This window comes from Colias philodice, chromosome 2 (assembly GCF_061535455.1).
Source record: "Colias philodice isolate Cphi_HAF_F1 chromosome 2, ilColPhil1 Martin Lab GWU primary, whole genome shotgun sequence".
Lineage (NCBI taxonomy): Eukaryota > Metazoa > Arthropoda > Insecta > Lepidoptera > Pieridae > Colias > Colias philodice.
This window is the reverse complement of record NC_143087.1, coordinates 2,755,634-2,776,975: the sequence shown is the minus strand read 5'-3', so window position 1 is coordinate 2,776,975 and position 21,342 is coordinate 2,755,634. Positions and strand designations below refer to the sequence as shown.

At 31.3% G+C, this 21,342-nt stretch overlaps 1 protein-coding gene across 2 annotated transcripts in view; it reads right to left on the bottom strand.

Moving 5' to 3' along the window:
• The window catches only part of Pde1c (Phosphodiesterase 1c), a 146,721-nt gene that overhangs the window by 103,580 nt on the left and 21,799 nt on the right, over positions 1-21,342 (bottom strand). The window lies entirely within an intron of this gene.

Below are 21,342 nucleotides of genomic sequence, written 5' to 3'. Positions count from 1 at the left end.
TAATTAATTGTTAATTAATTTAATTAATTATTATTAATTAGGTTTTCATTAATTATTATTTCGCCTAAGTATTTGAGCGTGTAAAATAATTTTGTACGTGAATTTTGTTATTTGTCATTTTGTGTTCTGTAATTTCTTATAGAGGACTCACACTTTACTCGACCATTTTATATATATGCAATACTTTATATCTGAAATAATTGTATTACTATTTCATTTAATCAATTAAATGATATTATAATAAACAAAATTCTTCGAAATATTATATCTGTAGGTACAAGTTTTACAATAACAATGTATGCCGAATACGCTAATAACAAAATAATATGTATTTCCAAGTAAAAATGCAACGAATTTAATACATTTCAAACATGAGATTTCTATGAATTCCACGTAAATTTCGATTGAAAACAGTTTGTGTTAATGAAAATTCGACGCAATTTTAACACAATTGTGAATCTACGAATCATGTCAGCGTCATTTAGAGCAAACTGCTAATCCACACATTACAAATTCGACGAAAATTGAACGCTTATTTTACATTCAATCAGTTAGTGACGCAGTTTAAATCTATGCAGGTTTTTGATTATTAGCATTGTTTTATTTCTGAGTGATGCCAATGTTGTGAATACCATACTACATATCTATAGGGGATTTGTTTATCATTTTACTTTTTTAGTATCAGTAACAAGATTGAAATTATTATCAATAATCATCTCTTATTGATAGTCTTCTCTTTTGATACGAGTTAAGTTACCTTTATTAACAGCTGAATAAATCCATTTTTTGAAGGGTCAAGTATCAATTATTGTCAAACTTTTTCGTGACGGGATATATAATATTATATTTTCTACTCACTATTGAATACTGAACCAAAATATTCAGCGGAGCATTGGTTCAGTATCTACCATGTCAACCAATTCGTCAACATTGATTTAAAACATCGTAATATTTACAATTTAACAATCATAATTATATTTACATTTTAACAGTTGACAAGCGTTACCAATAACCATTTTCCGTCAAATCTTTTAACAATTAGAAGCGAAACAAAATACTGAAACATGTCAGACAGAATTTGAAATGTTTTTCTTGTGAGTCAACGCTTGTTAACTTGCAGACAATCGACCTATTTAGAGATGTTGTACAAAGCGCTATTGTATGACAGGTGCGTATAATTCTCACACAATTGTATGTATGTATGATAATAGCCTACTATTCGTACTGCCACACATGTTTCGACACTTAACGAGATGTAAGTCTAATTTTAGTAGCAATTTGTCCTGTTGCTGAATGGATGGAAAGGTAAATCGATTTATCTGCCCTTTATAGGTTACATTTTTTGGCACAACTTTTGTACAAAATATATTAATGTTCTGGAAACAGTACTTTCGGCTTAACTTTGAAGTTTTAAAGTAAAATTAATTTTCGTAATTATAACAGTAAGTATTATTTTATAAAATATATTTGAATATTGATTAGTTCCACATTTATTCATACAAAAACAGTTGCTTTGATTTATTATCAAATAGGAACGCAATATGAAATTGCTTACTTTTCATTTTTTTACGTGTATTATTTTTTTTACTAATCTACAACTATCGTACACATTCAGCCTTATCTCAACTATCCTGATGCTCAAACCGTTGCCTCCAAATTTTGCTAATATCACAAATCCAAGGCATACCTTCAAATCACATTTCATATTACGTTGAGCAGCATAACTGACATTCATTTGATCTGTTTCACACGTGACTAGATACTCGTATCGCCTGAGATAGAACAATTAATAACCGGTACTTTAATAAAAACTAGTTACCATTACACTAGTGCCTTAAATATTAAGCGGTTAGCCGATATATGTACAGGTTTCTCTGACACCTGACTGAGATAATTAATACTGCAATAAATTATGCTATGACACGAGTTTTTGTGTTTTAACGTGTGAAAATTGTGTTTTTGTTAAATGTTTATCGAAAAATGAATATTGTGATGGACAGAATGAAGTGTTCATTAATTTAATTATATGTTTGTACGCTTGAAACTTTGAACAAAAATATTTGTAGAGAGTGTTAATGTTTATTATGCTTTAAATAAGTAATATATTTTTTGGACCTTTTATTGTTATTGTATTTTATAGCAAAAGGTTAGTTTAGTTTAGAGCTAGGAGAAAAAATATGTAATGTTAATACATTACATATTTTTTCTCCTAGCTCTTTGTGTTAAACTACAATTTAGTTCTTCTTCCAATTAAATTAGGTATCTTTAACATCTCTGTCTGATTCTTTTTATTTCCTAAATATATTATAAATACTCATCATATCTAGGAGTGTTATCCAATATTGGTCGTACATATTTCATGCGCAAACAAACGTTCCTTTGTAAAATAAAAATATTTGTAGAAATAACAAGCTTATTTCAAGCGTTAGCGGGTAAACTAATAGTCTATAATTCAAGGGATTTTGATCCTTACGTACATTGTTCAAGTAATATATTTCATACAGGATGATAAGGCAGGATTTTCCGTACAACACTACATACCTGGCGTTAAATTACTTTCTTGAATAATTTCACGCAGTTACATTTCTAATAGACTGGTTCTTATAGTATTTTATAACTTCCTATTTTATTAAATTCTCAATAATTTGAACCGTTTGCGTATATTTTTTTATTGTATTTCATTATAGATTTTGTTATAAGTTCACATCATATTTTCAATAGCAGGATCATATAGAATGTCTTATTTTAATTTAATCTTATTCTTAAAGATAACATAACTTTTTTTTTATCTATTTTAAATTATAATTGAGGTTGTATAAGAGAAGTAATCCAAGAAGATGTCTCTTTTCATATTCTTGCTTAGAAAATCTGCTCCTAACTACGACAACCTTAGGACTAGGCTAATATTATAAATATTTATTCAAAACCACATTCTTAAGTCTTATCTCGTTAAGTTTTTCATGTATACTTTAATAGTCTTGGTGTACAAAACATTATCCAAATGAGGTTTCACCATAGTAGAAAATTTAATAATCACGTTCACCATGAAATTAACTTCATTCTGTCCATCACAATATTCAATTTTGAAGTAAAACTTCTTTAGGCGCGACTAGGGAGTAACTCAGATTTTTTTTCTGACGGAAGTAACGCTGTGTAGTTTCCGCCATTTAAAAATAATAATTCTGATTGGTTGTAAGTATATGTCATATACTACACGCTTCTTGACTTATACGCCAGCTAGTGGCAAATATCATAATCAATTAGGATTATTTATTTTCAAATTTTCAAACGGATCAATTGTGAATAGCAAAGTGAATGAAAAATTCAACAGTTTTAAAAACATTATTTTAAATTGCAAAATTTTTTGAAAATCTCTAAATATACTTGTTTATTTATTACTTTTAAAATAAGTAAATTAAAAATAAATTTTCTGACAATTGCGACATTTTATAATATTCAATAACAAGGTTATATTGACATGTGCGTTTTACTTCAATCGCGCGTAAAGGTTACACGCACACACTTTTTTTATTTTTAAATTGCGTAAATTACTATAGATAGTATTAAAAAGTTCTTGTACAAATTAAAACGAAACCTTTTTTTTTCACACAATTTGTTCAAAAACTTTTAATAACCTACCTACCTACATTTAATTATACCAATTACTCAAAAGAAAACAAGGGCTGCTTGTTTTATTATTTAAGTTGGTATTTAATAAAGTTTGCTTCTCAGTTTTTGTAAAAATCATATTACTAGGTATCTGTTATACAACATGTTCAAGACAATTTTAGGCAATATTGAAATACAAAAGTGGTCATTTTCCTCTGAATATTAAACATGTTATCAAACTAAAAAGACGCTTAATCGAACGTGATATTCACCTCGAAAATAAACCTCAAGCTGTTACCATTAATAGACTAATGATATACCAAAGTGTGCCAACCACACATTTCGAAGTCTAAGACCATAAAATCTAAATCTGCGTATTGCGCTAACGCATAAACTGATCGATCAAATGCTAGTTTAGTGTTTACGTTCTCACATGAAATTTACTGTAATTGCTGATGAGTGTATGGAGCGATTAATACCGTTAATGTATGGAGTGGTTAAAACAATTCAAAAATAGACACTATAGAAAGTTATATGAATAATTGGTTTATTTTGTATTAGTAACTAATCGCTGATAAAAATAATGAAAAAAAAACGAGATGAGCAAAAAAGTTCAACAGTTGAACTATAAACTGTAAAAAATATTTGGAAAGGCACGCCACGCAAAAAACACAAATATAAACAACTATTGTATGTAATACCCAGTTCATACTTGATATTATAAGTCCAAATCCTCCTCTTCCTCTTCCCCCCGGACCTCGATACGAAATAGACGTGCCTCAGATTATTGCCAGTTTGTTTAAAATATTAAATTAATCATTTTAAGTTAAAAAATCCAAGTGAAAAAATAGGAGTGCATAAGTTGTGAGAAGTTATTCGGGCTATCGTCATTGACCTCCTTCTAGCCTGTGCGCCTGGTACCCGGCCGCTACGGTACGTGTTAAACTCCGCCCAATACCCCGCCCATCTGCTGCCTGCGCGTGCGCCGCCCTTACCGAAGCGAGCCAATCAAGCCCGCCCCGCTGCTTACTGTCTTACCAGTGGTTAGTGATAATTATCCAATAACTTTCTTTGATTGCTGTGCGCCTGGTATCGTGAGAACTTAGTCGGTGAAGCTGACGTTATTTTATCTATTTATTCTAATTATTTTTGAAAAACGAACTATGCAACGTACACCGCCAAAATCATCGGAAGGCGATTCAAGCGCTTCATCTGGTCCGAGGTCGAAGCGCCAGCGGCCCAGCAACTCACCCGTTCAATATATAGATAAACAGGGATGAAATTTTGGCCATGGTTTCGAAGGTTCTATCTGAAATAGCCGAATTGCGTAAGTCGAATACCGAAATGAAGACATCATTAGAGTTCTTATCACAGCAGTATGATGAATTGACCGGTAAAATTAAGACCTTGCAAGACGAACAGAAATCAGATCGAGCGCAAATAAGATTTCTTGAAACTAAGATCGAAAGTTTGCATAGAAACGCTCGTTTAACTTGCGTGGAAATACGCAATGTTCCTGCTACTGAAAACGAAAAAAAAGATGATCTACTTCGTATGGTGCAAAGTCTTAACAACAACTTACAACTCAACATTGAATCTAGCCAAATTCGTGACATTTATCGATCGAAATCTAAGACTAATAATAAACCCATCACCGTAGAATTCAACAACATTTTATGTCGAGATCAATTCCTTACGACCGTGAAAAAATACAACAAAAATAATATTAACAACAGAATAAACTCGTCCCTACTTGGAATACCGGGACAGAAAGCTCAGGTATATATTTCCGAAAGTCTGATTCCCCAAACTAAACGATTGTTTATGAAAACTAAGGATTTGGCTAAACACAAAAACTTCAAATACTGCTGGACTTCTCACGGATACGTTTATTTAAGACTTAATGATGGCTGTCCTCTTATTCGCATAAGCTCTGAAGATGACCTACTTAAGCTTAAAGCCGATTGACTATATACTGTTATAAATCGTAACTTATTAACACTTTTAAGTCCGTTAATTTTAATATCTATAATAATTAAGCCGAAACATTGTAACTATAATACGATCTTTTTGCTCATTTTTATTATTTTATTTATACTGTGTTCCATACTCTTATATTTGTTAATTAGCACTTACTATAAGAAATTAATTATTTTTATGTCTAAACATCATTCTAAGTGGTTTGAAATTGTTAATGTATTGATTTTAATGTCAAAGACTTTTTATAATTCGTTAAAAATGTCAATCTTTGACACACTAAACACTTCACACTTTAAACAAATACACAACATTTTTACAAGTAACATACAAAATATACATGCGTGTGGTTTGAATTTGTCAATGAAATATAAAATTATCTTAAAGCTTCAAAGAGTAAAGGTTTCCATTTCTTCACAATTTAATCATTTATTTAGTCTAATGTATTTATCACTTATTTTTACAATTTGTTACATGAGGTTCATTGCAACTTTCACATTTGTTGTCCTAGTCAAATTATATTCTGCTCTGGTTTCTTTGAATATATCTACAAACACTAATATGTTTGTTAAGTCTATGATTTATAAGCCCAATAGTATTTTTTATTCAAACAATTTTAATGGCTAATACTCACTTAATCGAATTAAATTCTGATCTAGATAATTATAATGTCTCTAAAGCCCAAGTATGCAATATAGATCAACTTGTTGAAATTATTAACAAGCGAACATGTAAACTCACCATCCTGTCCCAGAATATTCGTAGTATTTCAAAAAACCTGCCGCAATTGGAAATATTCTTAAGGCAGTCAGTTATAGATATGGACGTCATTGTTCTTACAGAGTGTTGGTTGAAACATCTCGCAAGTGTACCGTCGTTACCTGGATACAACTCGTATGCCACACTAAATTGTAAATCGCAAAATGAAGGAGTAGTTGTATACTTACGTGACACTATAGCTGGTTGCTCTGTTTCAGAAAAAATATTACTTGATGCCAATGCTTTGCTTATTCAATTAAACTCCTGCACTATAATAATAGCTATTTACAGATCTCCGGCTTGTCGAAATATTGACAGATTCTTGGAGTCACTGAATAACCTTTTAGCAACGTTTACATCTTTTAAAAATGTCATTATCATGGGTGATATAAACATAAATATAACTGAGTGCAGCACTGATGCAAGAATGGATGATTACTTGAACATGATGTCAATGTATGGACTTTTACCTGCTCATAGGCTCCCGACACGTGGAAATAGCTCACTCGATCACGTTATCTTGAAATCGAACCTTCCATGTAACACCATCGTTGTTAATTCCTCAGTTACAGACCATTCTGCTGTAATTCTTTGGATGGAACACATAAAAATTAAAAAGAGTAATTCGATAGAGTTAGCGAAAATTGACTATGATATTGTTTCGAATGAAATAAAAAATAATAATTTCAATGATATACTACAGTTAACTGATGTAAACTTAGCTGCTGACGCTCTAATTAAATATCTACAAAAATTAATACAAACTAATGTCATATACAAAGTGATTTCAAGAAATTACGTTCCTCGGAAACCGTGGATAACACCGGGTCTTTTAAGATGTATAAGAAACAGAGACAAGATGCACTTGAAACTGAAACAACAGCCCAATAATCAGACTTTAAGAATCACTTACTCCCGATATAGAAATTTCTGTACCAATATTTTAAGAAAGGTTAAAAACGCATATGAAAGAGCTGAACTAAACAAATGTAAGAGAAATGACAAACAAACCTGGAAACTCATTAAAAAATTTGCTAATATGACCCCAATTGAATGTGACAATCAGAAATTAATAAAATTTAATCAAACGCTGGATGATGTCAATAAATATTTTGCAAATATAGGTAAAACTATGGCTGAAAACTTAATTAAAGACTCCAATAACAATGACAACAATAATCTTAATTCTAATAATCAACAAATTCCTTGTGCATCTATGGGTTTGAGAGACACGGATGTCTATGAAATGACTGAAATTTTCAACGGCCTTAAGAATAATTCTACAGGCTATGATAATATACCCTCAAACATATTTAAGCTGAATAAAGAGTACCTTGTTCCTGTCATGGTCCATATATGTAATCTGTCATTAAGATGCGGAGTATTTCCAGACGCTTTCAAAATTGCTTTGATTCGTCCTATTCATAAATCAGGAGACCAAGATCGAGTTGATAATTTTCGTCCAATAGCTATGCTGCCTATAATGTCAAAAATCCTAGAAAAAATTATTAACTCAAGGCTCTCCGAGTTTTTACATAAGACTAATTTCTTCTCGATGCATCAATATGGTTTCCTGAGAGGCAAATCCACCAAAGACGCTATAGCTGATTTGACGAATCACATTATTAGTAATCTCGACAGCAAAAAAAAATGCATTGGTGTATTCCTGGACCTGGCTAAAGCCTTTGATACGGTTTCAATACCTATCCTATTAATGAAACTTGAACGAGCTGGTGTACGAGGATTACCATTGCAACTACTCGCAAGTTACCTAACAGACCGTAAACAGATGGTAAAGATTGGAAGTGAAGTAAGTTCAATGCATACCGTATCTTATGGTGTACCACAGGGTAGTGTGCTCGGTCCGACGTTGTTCCTCGTATACATAAACGAACTTTCCAATCTGACCCTATCTAACGGCCATGTTGTTTCATTTGCTGATGATACTGCCATCGTATTTAGTGGTAATGACTGGAACAGCACAAAAAAATCTGCAGAGGATGGACTGGCAATAGTTATGTCTTGGTTAAGTCAAAACATTTTAACCATCAATCTGAATAAAACAAAATACTTAACCTTCTCTTTGTACAAGTGTTCACAGCCGAAAGAACTCACTATAACATCACATACTTGCAAGACATTCAACTATCCACAAGAAAATAAATCGTGCGAGTGTAAGATATTAGAAAGTGCTCTTACCATCAAATACTTAGGTGTTCACTTAGATAACCAACTAACCTGGAAGTATCACATTCAAACTCTGGCATCACGCACTCGCAAACTAATGGTCATATTCAGGAAGCTTCGTGACATCGCTGACTTAGATATCTTAAAAAAAGTATATTTTGCCATTGGTCAATCGACTCTAAGTTATTGTATCCAAGTATGGGGCGGAGCAGCAAAAACGCACATGCTCAAGATTGAAAGAGCGCAACGAGCAGTTCTCAAAGTAATGATGGCTAAGCCAATGCTCTACCCTACCTTAACACTTTACAATGATTGTAACCTCCTCTCTGTCAGGAAACTTTATATATTGGACTGTGTTCTAGGCACTCATAACTTGGCAGCTCGACATACAAATCATACTGAAAAAAGACGTAATGATAGAATCTTTAACTTACCTCTTGTTCATACTGTGTCAGCTAAGCGTTGTCCCGCCTACATGGGTCCTTTGCTCTATAATAAAGTAAATAAAATATTAAATATCCGCAACATGACATATTTTAACCTAAAAAATAAAACCACAAGCATGTTACTTACCTTATCATACGTAGAAACCGAAGAATTGCTAAAATTATGAACTAATAATGTGTAATAATGTTAATTGTGTAATAATATATTATTATAATGTAATGTGTAATAATTTAATGTGTAAAAATGTAATTTGTATTAATCTAACTTTTTTTAAATCAAATGTATTAGGTATGTAAACCTTATCTATTACTATATTATGCACGCATCCTCGTACACACTCACACCTACACACACACACAAACACACTCACACTAAAATACACACTCACACACACACACACACACACACATACTCACGTTACTATCTTTTCCTACGTTTTTACTCACGTTATAATGGCACTGTGTCATAGGAGTGGAAAGCGTCGATCGCCTATAGCACAGGTCTAGTACCTAGTTTAGGCGATCGTCGTGTCTCATGTATGTAAACTTTTATAATGTGGGTCCAAATAAATATTTTTTCATTTTTCATTTTTCATTTTCATTTCATTTCATTTCATTCAAATGTTTTTTAGGTCTGTCTGTCTCTATCTGCCATACGAACCACGCTTTATACCATGGTGTGATCCGTGGATGAAACCACAGGATTATAGTTTGTCTTATGAATACATCGTGTTAATCGACATACAAGCAATAACAGTTTCTTTTTTGCTGATCAACAAAATTAATGTTAATAAATTCGTACATAAAAGCGTTTTAGCCGCTTACAAGAATTTTGCCGGTTTAATTTTTTTCGTCGAGTTGATCGAATTTTCTTAGAATTACCTTTAAATTTTTAGATAACAATCTTCTGTTTAATGTTATATCTATCATTGTTTTCATCAATCACAACTAACCAGTTTAATCCGGTTTGCCATAAAATAGACTAGTCATAAACAACGCATATTATAATTACAAAATAACCACTTAAAATCACATTAATTTAATTTAAGTACCTATGATCTAGTACACCTATATAAAGGTCCCAATGTATTCGCATAATAGAGCAATTGCCCACTTGGACCGCACCTCGAATGTTGAAACACCAAAGCCATTTGATTAATAGTCATCTAAAGATTAAATGTTAGTGATATGCAGCCTTTTAGCGGAATGACACGCCAAATTGGCCCGTCTAATTGTGCAGGAGAAGTCAAAATTGCACGTAGTAATTAAGAGAGTAGTGCTAATGCTTGGTGCACTGTACACGAAGACAATTATTTAGATGATACGTCAATCAATCAAGGTAATGCCGATGGAGAAGTTAATAGCGAAGAAATGTGTCTCGGGGCGATCAAAGTTGAGGTCAGTAGGAAGGTTGATGGATTGGAGATTGTCAAGGGATGTTTGGACCTTGGAATAAAACTGCTTATTTTCGTAGATACATGTTTTGGCAAAAACATTTAATTAAGGAGCTAATACACTACGAGTTAATGATAATATTAAGTCTTAAAATAATATAGGGTATAATTTATCCTATACGTAATGAAAATGGTACGTATATATTCCAAACGCACAATTTTATTCAATAAATTATACTACTATCAATCAGGTAATTTACTCCCATTAATTAACACTCTCGTAAATTAAATTTGTTGCAAACTTTGCACCTTTATCAAGAAAGTGACCGCATTTCCAATTTTCAGGAAATGGGTTCTCACATGGCTTTACTCACACACACACACAACACACACACACAACTTTCACAGTTTCTGAATCTCAACTATTGGAACTTGCAAAGTTACGAGTAAATACATTTCCATAACCATTCCATTTTACAGCGCTTCTTTAATATTTAAATTAGCGAATAAATTTATATACGTTGATTCAAAAGGTGACGTCTACTTTCATACAAGTTCATACAAAACTTTGTTATCGAAGCTTCAAACTTCCTTTCTGCTTGACATTCGTAATAAATAAATTTGTATGTTTACTTTACAACGGTGTCCAAATACTATTTCAGAAATTCGTAATTTTAACAGATAATTAATCGTACTGGAAATCCTTTACATCCTAAAAGTATAAGATTCGCTCAAAATCAAATACATGCGAACTATTTTACAAATTCTTACAACATAATATTATTTACAACAGTAAATATGTTGTAAGATGGATTTTGAAGTTGTAATTCTATATTTAAACTTTTTTTAAATTCTTTCTAATAATTACAACTATGATAATAAAAGATTTATAATTACGCACTTAATTTCAAAATTGTGCCACTCTAATTTGACAATCAAAAACAAGACCAAATTCTCAAACTGTAACTACCTTATAGTGCATGACAGGTTTAGTTACGTTAAGTAGGCCAACGTTGATTGATACTCGCCGCGCTAGTAAATGTAATGGGCCCTCTTCACAATGGCCAACGTTGGCCGATTATAGGCAATCACGATAGCGTAGACTGTAGACTTTAGAGGGTCTATATGTCTATAATCGGCCGTAGTTGTAGATGTTTTTTGAAGTGAAAACATTTTTCGGCAACTTTCACATTCTTTAGGCGCGTTGATACTAAAATTTCAAGATCGCGTCATGGCAATGCCGTCATGTCATGGAGACGATGTTGGCATCTTTGAATCTTGCAAAAGAAGTTTCTGTTCTGAAACGTGTGCTCGGCACACATGCTCTTTTTCTTCATAATCGCCGTAATGGCGGCAAACATCGACGATCATTTGTTGGGCCAACGCTGCCCATTGTGCAGAGGGCCTTAGGTATGATCATCAGAGTTAATTACTAGATATCAGAAGCTGTCAAAGGAATTAATAGGAATCGAAGAACACGAGCTTGTAGCTCGCTTGTCGGAGATTTGTTTTCATTATTGTTTATAACGAGGAATATTGTGTTACGTTCTTTTATTCTGTGTTCGCGCGTAATTTGTATAGAATGTGTCTCGTGTAGGGATCTGTTATTATAAAACATTCTTAGGATAAAATCTTATTGCACGCCTCATAAGCGAAGCGTTGAGGTGGGTACTACTGTCACTTCGCGCAAAACATCTGATTTTTCAAACTTAAAATGTCTTTATGTATCATACATGGCACTTGTAAGATAATACATACACACACATATTAAGAAAAAACACTATTTTTAACGTTCATGATATTTTTGATGTCATTTTTGTTATTTAAACTAGTTAAAAAACAGTTTAAAAAAGTTCTGTCTTGGACGTCCGTGTGTCTGTATGTGCGGATCCTTTTTCTTGTTAACACGATAGCGACCGAAATACTTTACTAATCGAGTCTTTTTTTTTCTCTTACGCTTGAGTATGCTCAGGAATAGAACCCTTTCATTTTTCAGGGTCTGATTCGATGTGGTTTAATTGTTATTAAATAAACAAAAATAATAATTAATAAATATTTATTAAAAAAAAATTATGAGGCGTGCACTTTTGGATTTTCCAAATTATTTTAAAAAGTTTTGTGTTTTAAATGTTGAAAACATTCGTTCCGATATTACCTTAATTAATGTAATTTAGACTTTTAAGAATCTTAGTTATGTTAAGGATAATAATTTCCATGCATGGCTATTTATGACTTTATATAAAATAATAGATAAATATTAATTATCCAATAATAAATTAGACACAGGCAAAAGTTTCTATAAGTCGCAAACTTAATTCTTTGCACATCGCTCTTTATATTAGGCAAAATGTTAATTAATTTTGAACGCTAACTCATTATCCAGGTACTGTTCAATCTAAACTATGCTTAAAATAATATAATACACGTAATTAATGCTATCAAAAGCATATCACGTGGGTGCAGCCATTTAGCTGCTTAATTATGTTATTAATATCGTTGACATTAAAGTGTATGGACTACAATGACGCTTAATTAGCTAATATGAATAATGCAAATGTATGTGGTAATAGGCAATACTTGAAGACTGTTATCAAAATTTTTATTGACAGTATAATATTCAAAGGCATATTTCTTCTGGTTTAATAAATGATTCATTAGAAATTAAAAAGTTGAACGGATTTAAACGTGATTTATTCATAATATTATTCTTTGTAAATCAATAATTGTGAGTATCGATTTAAAGCATGAACTGTAAGAAGTAGATAGGTACGAGCAGGAGTTTAGCTAAAAACATCTACAAGCTTTCCTCACAGCGGAAGACCGCAGAAAATTGCTCATAACACGGTGAAATATTATCTGAAATGACTCCGACGGGATGAACCCAACATACTACCTATATATAAAATGTCTCATGCGATAAAATACCCTAAAATATTCCAGCCAAGGCACCTATTCCTGTAAAATAGTAGTGTAGGTAGTTGTTTAGCAGTTGGCGTATGCAATCGTCTTCAACGCCCACAGCTATAATAATCATCTGGTATTAATTTTATTAGATTTACTTTATCTTTCTAATTAACAGCATCCAATGAATCAAAACAGATGTAACACTACGAGATTGTCAATCCGGCCGTTTGGCTGTGACCTGGATCGGAAATGTCAGGGGTCGTGTGATCAACAACCGACATCCGACTGTAAATAAATCTCTAAGTTTATTTGCGGGTTTCTGTTTATTCTCGTATGGTGTAAAATGGAGACAAAGTTTTGTTGTTCAACTTCTAAACGACTTTTCTTACTTTGCAAAGTATATAAATGTTTATGAAAAAAAAAATCGAGAATTCCACATGCTTCAAAAAATTCCATCGAAAAATTCACTGTTAGGTATTCAAATTGTTTAAGATACCAATGTGTTTCATTAAATATTCCAAAACTAAATAGGTTTCGTATATCGCGAAAATGTTTTATTTGTAACTGTATATTTGAGGGTAATAAATTTTTTTTTCAGCGTTTATAAATAAATATTTTACAGCATAACATAATAAAACGTAAGTATGTGCTTTATTAAAAAAATTCACAACTAAATATCGCAATTCTAATTTCAGTGTTATAAATCTGTTTTTTTTTTAAATCATTTTGTAAATATTTTACATCATAACCATAACACAACAACTCTCTCTCTCTCTCTCTCTTCAGCCTTTTTTCGTCCACTGCTGGACATAGGCCTCTCCTAACACAACAACACAATAACTTAAAACCTATATGATCATTGATCATATCCATACAATTAAAACACTGTCCCACGCACAAATTACAATTTCACAATGTGGTTAGTCAAAGACAGGCATTTTCGTTTGAGCAATGATTTTACAATTCCAAATCTCTCTGTAACACTACTGAGGCAGATCAAAGCGAAGCTAGGTACCAAAGCAAAATCAGACGTTGCCTCTATTAGCTTATGCACTCAATTTCTATATAAATTTAACTACGCCGTCGCTTCTTAGTAAAGTCTATTTACTACAGCTTTCCGTGAAATAGTGAGACAAACATTTAGCTTTAAAAACAGCTTTACAGTGAGCACATAAGTTGCTCAATATTGCGTAGGTACAAGTTTGTGTGGTTACACGTCTTTTGATTGACATAATTATATTGTTATTTTATGTAAGTGAATTGGGCTCTATAGAATTGATATACATATTAAAGTTGGGATTCAAGAAATCTCTTGATCCATTTTTGGTAATCGTAGTCAATCTCGATTTAGACTAGCAAATTACCCACTATTAGGTACACTTCAGAGAAATACTAAATACTAAATAGTCATATTATAAAGCCAAACAAATGCAATCCTTATAACTCTTAAATAATGTTGTTTTCTATTGAATTATGTACCGAATTATTCATTTAATTAAAATTTATTTCGAAGAAATGTTCTACAATGCATTAGCACAGACTAATAATAATATACTACAGGCATTAGTAAACTCTCCCAGCTATATAAATATTACTGTAATCCGATTATAGTTTACATACCATTTACGGTATGATTTAGTATGAAAACAGCTTGAATACAATATGGAAGCAATTATTTGACCATACATGATTCAGGGAAATACGAATATGGCTTTTTAATTCGATCTTCTTGTATTTTCATATGTATGCTTACTTAATTGATTTATGAATGCCTAGTTGAAATCTCTCAAGCAAATTTTAATGCCACGCATATGTTGTACGAATTCCATTCCTTTTAGAAAGGAATAGGGTTGAAATTTGTTTAATGGTAATTAAAAAAGTCTTGATTGAATTGAGCGAATACTAGTGAAGGTCTGTATGTCTGTCTGGGTCAAGTACTCAAGTTATTCTATTTAGAATAGAATTCATTTCAATGTGACCAGGTTAAATGGAAAAGTCGACAGAAGGGTAGGTAATCATAGAGCGATAAAATATACATTTTATTAACTGACGACGCGGTTGGCGCAGTGGTAAAGTAACTGCCTACTGAGCCGACGGTCCCGGGTTCGATCCCCGGTCAGGGCAAATATTTGTGTGATGAACTCAATTATTTGTTCTTGGGTCTGGGTGTTATTATCTATATATGTATTTATCAAATATTATATTTATCGTCGCCTAGTACCCACAACACAAGCCTTAATTGAGCTTACTGTGGGACTAGGTCGATTTGTGTAATAATGTCCTATAATATTTATTTATTTATTTATTATTTATTTATTTATTAAAATAATGTCAATAAGGTATGGAAAAGTATATCTTACAAAAGTAACATCAATTACCTACATTCATGCCTTATAACTTAATACTTTAACCGTCCTCTTGTAGTACTCTTACTATATGTATGTATATGTAAATATAATATTGTGTTATTTTTTTCTAAGATATTATCATGTAGCTTGTAGGTACTTCACGAAGTCTGGTAACAGCTAGTTTGAAATGAGCTTGCAAATTATGCCAACATTATCACACAATGTAATGTCACGTTTGACGTAATTATCGATGCTATCATAAAACTTGTTTAATGCCAATAGCATTAAAATATATGAATTAAACAACGTGTTATGTGTTGTTGAAGCAATGACTACTAATTTTTATTTGATAAAAAGTATGCATGTACGTTGTTTATTTTTATTGCTTACTAAGACAAAATATATTTACTGGGTTTTATAGTAGTTGAACATGGATCAACTCACGTACTGGTTCTTTCTTAATTGACCAAAATATCCGTATACGACGTGATCTATACATTTTATCTAAATTTGTTTATTTCAGAAAAATAATGTGAGATTTGTGTGAAAACACCAAATTTGAACAAAGACGAAAAGAGATGAATTTGTTGACGCCATAAAATGCACATTTAACAAGCCTCTTGTCCCGGCTTCAACCGGGATACCTCAGTGCAAAAAGATGAAAAGATGCATATAGAAGCTTTCTTAAGGTATTTTATTTTACAAATTGACCGAATCTTTTTTAATGGAAACAAACAAAAACCAAAACCTTACCTTTAATAAGTTGAGATTTAATCTAAAGGAAACTGCTAATATCCCATTATAACGAGAGAACTATTAATAAACAGAAGTTATTTCATATTTCAGTTCCCGAATATTCAAAGTTGTTTGGAAATTGTTGTAATAATTTCTCTGATATAACGATGCAAGTAACGTCGAATAGTTTTGAACGTGAAATTGCATCTATGTTGTACCAATGTTATCTCTCTGTAATTAATTTTCTTTATTTATTTATTTAACAGCATTATAAAAATACATACAATATATTAGAATAATTTATCCTTAACTAGATTTCCGCCCGCGGCTTTGCTCGATTTCAAGTTCAAAAAACTCGCATGGTTTCCGTTCCAGTGGGATTTCTGGGATAAAAAACCAATGTGATATGTCGTTCTGGGTTTTTAGCTACTACCTAGTACCTACATACCAATTTTCATTTTCATCGGTTCAGTAGTCCTGCCTGAAAGAGTAACAAACATCCATCCCTTCAATCTTCATCCACACAAACTTTCGCATTTATAATATTAGTAGGATTTTAAACTTTCAAAAATATTATCGCGCAAATTAATGGTACAATCTAACTCTACTATAATACTATTTTATAAAGTTTTACGTTCAATTTAAGACATTACATAAGTTCAGTTATTCAAACTCAAACTCAAACTCAAACATTTATTTATTCAATTAGACTTCTTCTAGAAGCACTTTTGAAACGTCATTAGGTACATATTTTTAACATTTACCACCGATTGGGAAAGCAGTATCTACGGAGAAGAACCGGCAAGAAACTCCATAGTTGCTCTATTATATTATTGATTTCATTCTTGTTAAGAACTTCTAGAAAGACGTGAATCATAAAAAAACAAAAAGGATCTGCCTTTGTATCAATATTCGTACAATGTAAAAATATTTCTTGTATTTTCACGAAAAACTATTTAAACATTTCGTTTGATATTCTATTTCGCGGTTGGTTTACGTTCGCAGAAATACTAGGTATATTGAACAAATAGAATATTGTATACGGGAATATTAAAACTATACCAGACAGTATCTCACTGTAAATTTGACCAATACTTTTTAGAAAAGCTCAAGTTTAAACGTTTTAGTTTCGAGAGTGATTACATTATACATATTGTATTTACATACATTTGAACAATGTAATGACAAGTCTATGGTGAAATGTCTCTACTTCTTTCCTCATATTTTCTTAGATTGTTCGATTCAAGATACTTACTGAAGCAAAGCATCAATTTGTTGTTGTTTTATATCGCTAATTGGTACAACAACTACAGTTTAAAATGACGTATTTATTTCCGTGCTAAATAATAATAAACTTGAATAAATAATTCAATTACATTGAATTGCATTATCTACGGCATATCAATGCACGTTTAATATATACGAACTAATTTGAAAGTGCGTAAGAGAATTATAATTGACATTGTGTGCACGAAGGCTGGTCCTTACATGGCTCGTTAGCGTGGGTATAACATATGTCAGTATAAGTTATAGTGGGTTAAACTAGAACTTAAATAAGGCTGTTTACACACTGAGCTTTTTGGGGTAAGGTTAAGAAGTTTCAATAGTGTGAGATGTTGGCGAGTTTCAGGTAGAAAACGCCAACTAGAATAGCATATTTTAATTAATTTATCCAACCGTGGCTTGTCTCCGCTGTGTCTATAATGTAAGTTTCAGTGTATGAAAATAGTTCAAAATATGTAGTATGCATTTAATTTATTTAATCCTAATCAGGATGTATAATGTAAAATGTAAAATGTATAATCATACATGTATTGTATATACACAGGATATTATATACCTAAAACTACTTTACGTATAATATAATAAAATTTTAACGAAACATTGAATTTCGTAACGTAAAGTTAATGTATTTATCTCTAAACAATCATAAACATGTTTATTTTATTTTTTTATATATCTATTGAGTTTATACAGCTTCAATTTTATAGTATACGAAGTAATAACCTAACACAAATAATACAAGAATAACATGAAAGACACTTGAAAACAGCTCGAGTTATTTCTGGGAAACGCATAAAATGAAGCTTTTATTTTGTTTTAAGAAATCATTTTACCATTATTATTTTACATTCAATTATTTATGTTTCACTCATAAATTCAATAAGGAAGATTTCCGATAAACTCTTGAGTAAAGTGGATATTGTTGTATGAAATATTTTCTCATTTTTCTTAATATTTTTTTTTCAAAATGAATTTATTTGACGGCACTTCAAAGCTCCTCATATTTTAAAAATTAACTTTGAAGTAGTTGCCGCGTTTTCGTAAACGTATTCGGGAAAATATTTTAAATTGTTTCTGAAGAAAACATAAATTAATTTTAGAGATAGGTTTCCTAAGAATGCATAAAGTGATTTGCTATAAAATAATAATTGAATTGAATGTATTATAATAATTGGGTATGAAGTAGGTCTACGTATTACCTACTAGTTTTATTTAGTTTTTAAACTTTTTGGTAACTTGTCAAAGTACCAATTAAAGTTTTGCTATCTTGTTAGATTATAAAATAATACTGTTACTTTAAATAGAACTAGTTTAGATGTGAGAAAATACAGGTGGAAATAATCGAGCGGTTTATTACTAAGTTTGAGGCAAACAGTCATTTAACTTTGTCCATAGCAATTATATATGGCCTATTAAATAAGATTATTGGATTAAATATTAAGTTATTAATAGCAAATCTTTTGATACATATTACCTACATACTTATTTTTATATTAGGTACGAGTTATTTGAAATTTAATTTAAAAATAAACATTGAGTGGGATCATTGTTTTTATTATTTTATTTGTACCTACTCAAAGATATATTTAGAAAACCACTAGGCTGTTTGTATTAAGATATATTTTCCTTTTTCTTCGCTTAATGTCAACAGAATTCTTAACCACTAATGGACTCTTAAAATACTCGACTTCAATAAGATGAAAAACATTTCATATTTTTCCGTTCTCAATCAATAAGAATACCTTTTATGAACCATTTATATGTTGAATACGATAAGCTACATTTGAGTTAAAAGGTAAAAGTAAAAGTTAAAAGATAAATGTAGAAGATCAGATTATAAGCGTCACAAAAAGCTAATGATGTAAATCACCAATAAGCATCTACAATAAGTAGGTAGGTAGAGGTATCTTTAGAGGTACAAAAATGTTATAAAAAACTTATTGTATGGGATAATAGGGTATAGGAGATACGGTAAAGGTAATTGGACTGTGATACAAATACACAAGTAAGTATTGATAAAAGTACCTATATCTATGTAAACGCAGTAGATTGTAGGAGGTAAGAAAAGGGGAAAATTGTATTTGAAATTTGAATTAACTCAGGTCTTTAAATTATTGCTATCACTAAAATCTGGCAGAATGTTTTAAAAGAAATGGAATGAATAGAACGATTTTTTAAATATATAGAACTAATAAAAACACAAAGGTCGTTGGAAGTAGAAAATATTTAAAGTATTTTTATGTAATTTAAATGTGATTGTAAACGATTTAAAATGTCTTACCACATTGATAAAACCAATATGTACATAATATTATTATATAATAAAGCACGTGTCACAAACAATTATATAAAACGTGTTCGTATAAAATGCATAAGCATTAGAATGTTACAAATGTACTTACATTATAATTATTAACGCAGTAAGTATTCACATACTTGAATATCAATGCATTTAGACAATTTAATGCGCATTTTTATAATATGCAATTCTTGAGCATAATTATATGATAATTTAATTTTATAATGATAGTTTTATATTGACTGTAAATAAGATATTTATTATTGTACTAGCGGTCCGCCCCGACTTCGCCCGTGGTACCTACATGTTTAAACTATCCTATCTCTCAAGTTGGATCGAGCTGCACATGGTGTGCGAATTTTATTATAATCGGTTAAGTGGTTTAGGAGTCCATTGAGGACAAACATTGTGACACGAGATTTATATATATATATATATATATTAAGATTGATTTGAAATTCAAAGAAATGTTGTCTTCTAATAAGATGGTTATATCGAGGTATGGTAGGTATAATATAATTATACGAATGTAACAAAATATGAGACTTATTAATGGAATCTGCCTGACTACAAAAAATACCAGAATAAGATGTATTATGTGCTGTAATCAAATCATAGTCGAAATGCATGCTAAGTAGGTATGATACATCACAATTCAATTTAGAATTTTTGTGTTATAAGTCATCTTCACTTGGTACAAGACTTCATAGTGCATATCGCACAAGGTAAGTACATCATTTATTATATTTACACCCAACTAAACTCCTCTATATCTAACCTCTCCGTCCACACCAGCTAAGCTTTAGTTAAACGACACAAACATTCGATTATCGCAACATCAGGGTCTGTTATCAGATAGTTGATGACGTCACACGTCACAGTTGGTCATCGGTTACTTCATTATCAGGTTCACTATCTAATGTGTTATCTGTTACGAGTCCTGGCAGACATGTTTATTCGAAGCCGCCTGGTGTTTTGCTATCAATGTTTTCATCTACCTCGTGATCCTACTAGTTCTAATACTATACTATAATACTAGCTTTCCGCCCGCGGCTTCACCCGCGATTTCAAAGAAAAACCCGCATAGTTCCCCCCTTTGGGATTTCCGGGACCTATCCTATGTGTTAATCCAAGTTACCCTCTATATGTGTGCTAGATTTCATTGTAATCGGTTCAGTAGTTTTTGCGTGAAAGAGTAACAAACACACACACATCCTCACAAACTTTCGCGTTTATGATATTAGTAGGATTAGTCCTTCTCGTCGTTGGCCTATTTAATCTATGGTAGATTATATATGCAGTTACATTTTAATTATGACGTTAAATTCTATTAATGCAGCAATTTAGTATATAATGTAAGTTATTTATCTTACTACTACTGCTACTACTATAATAAATGT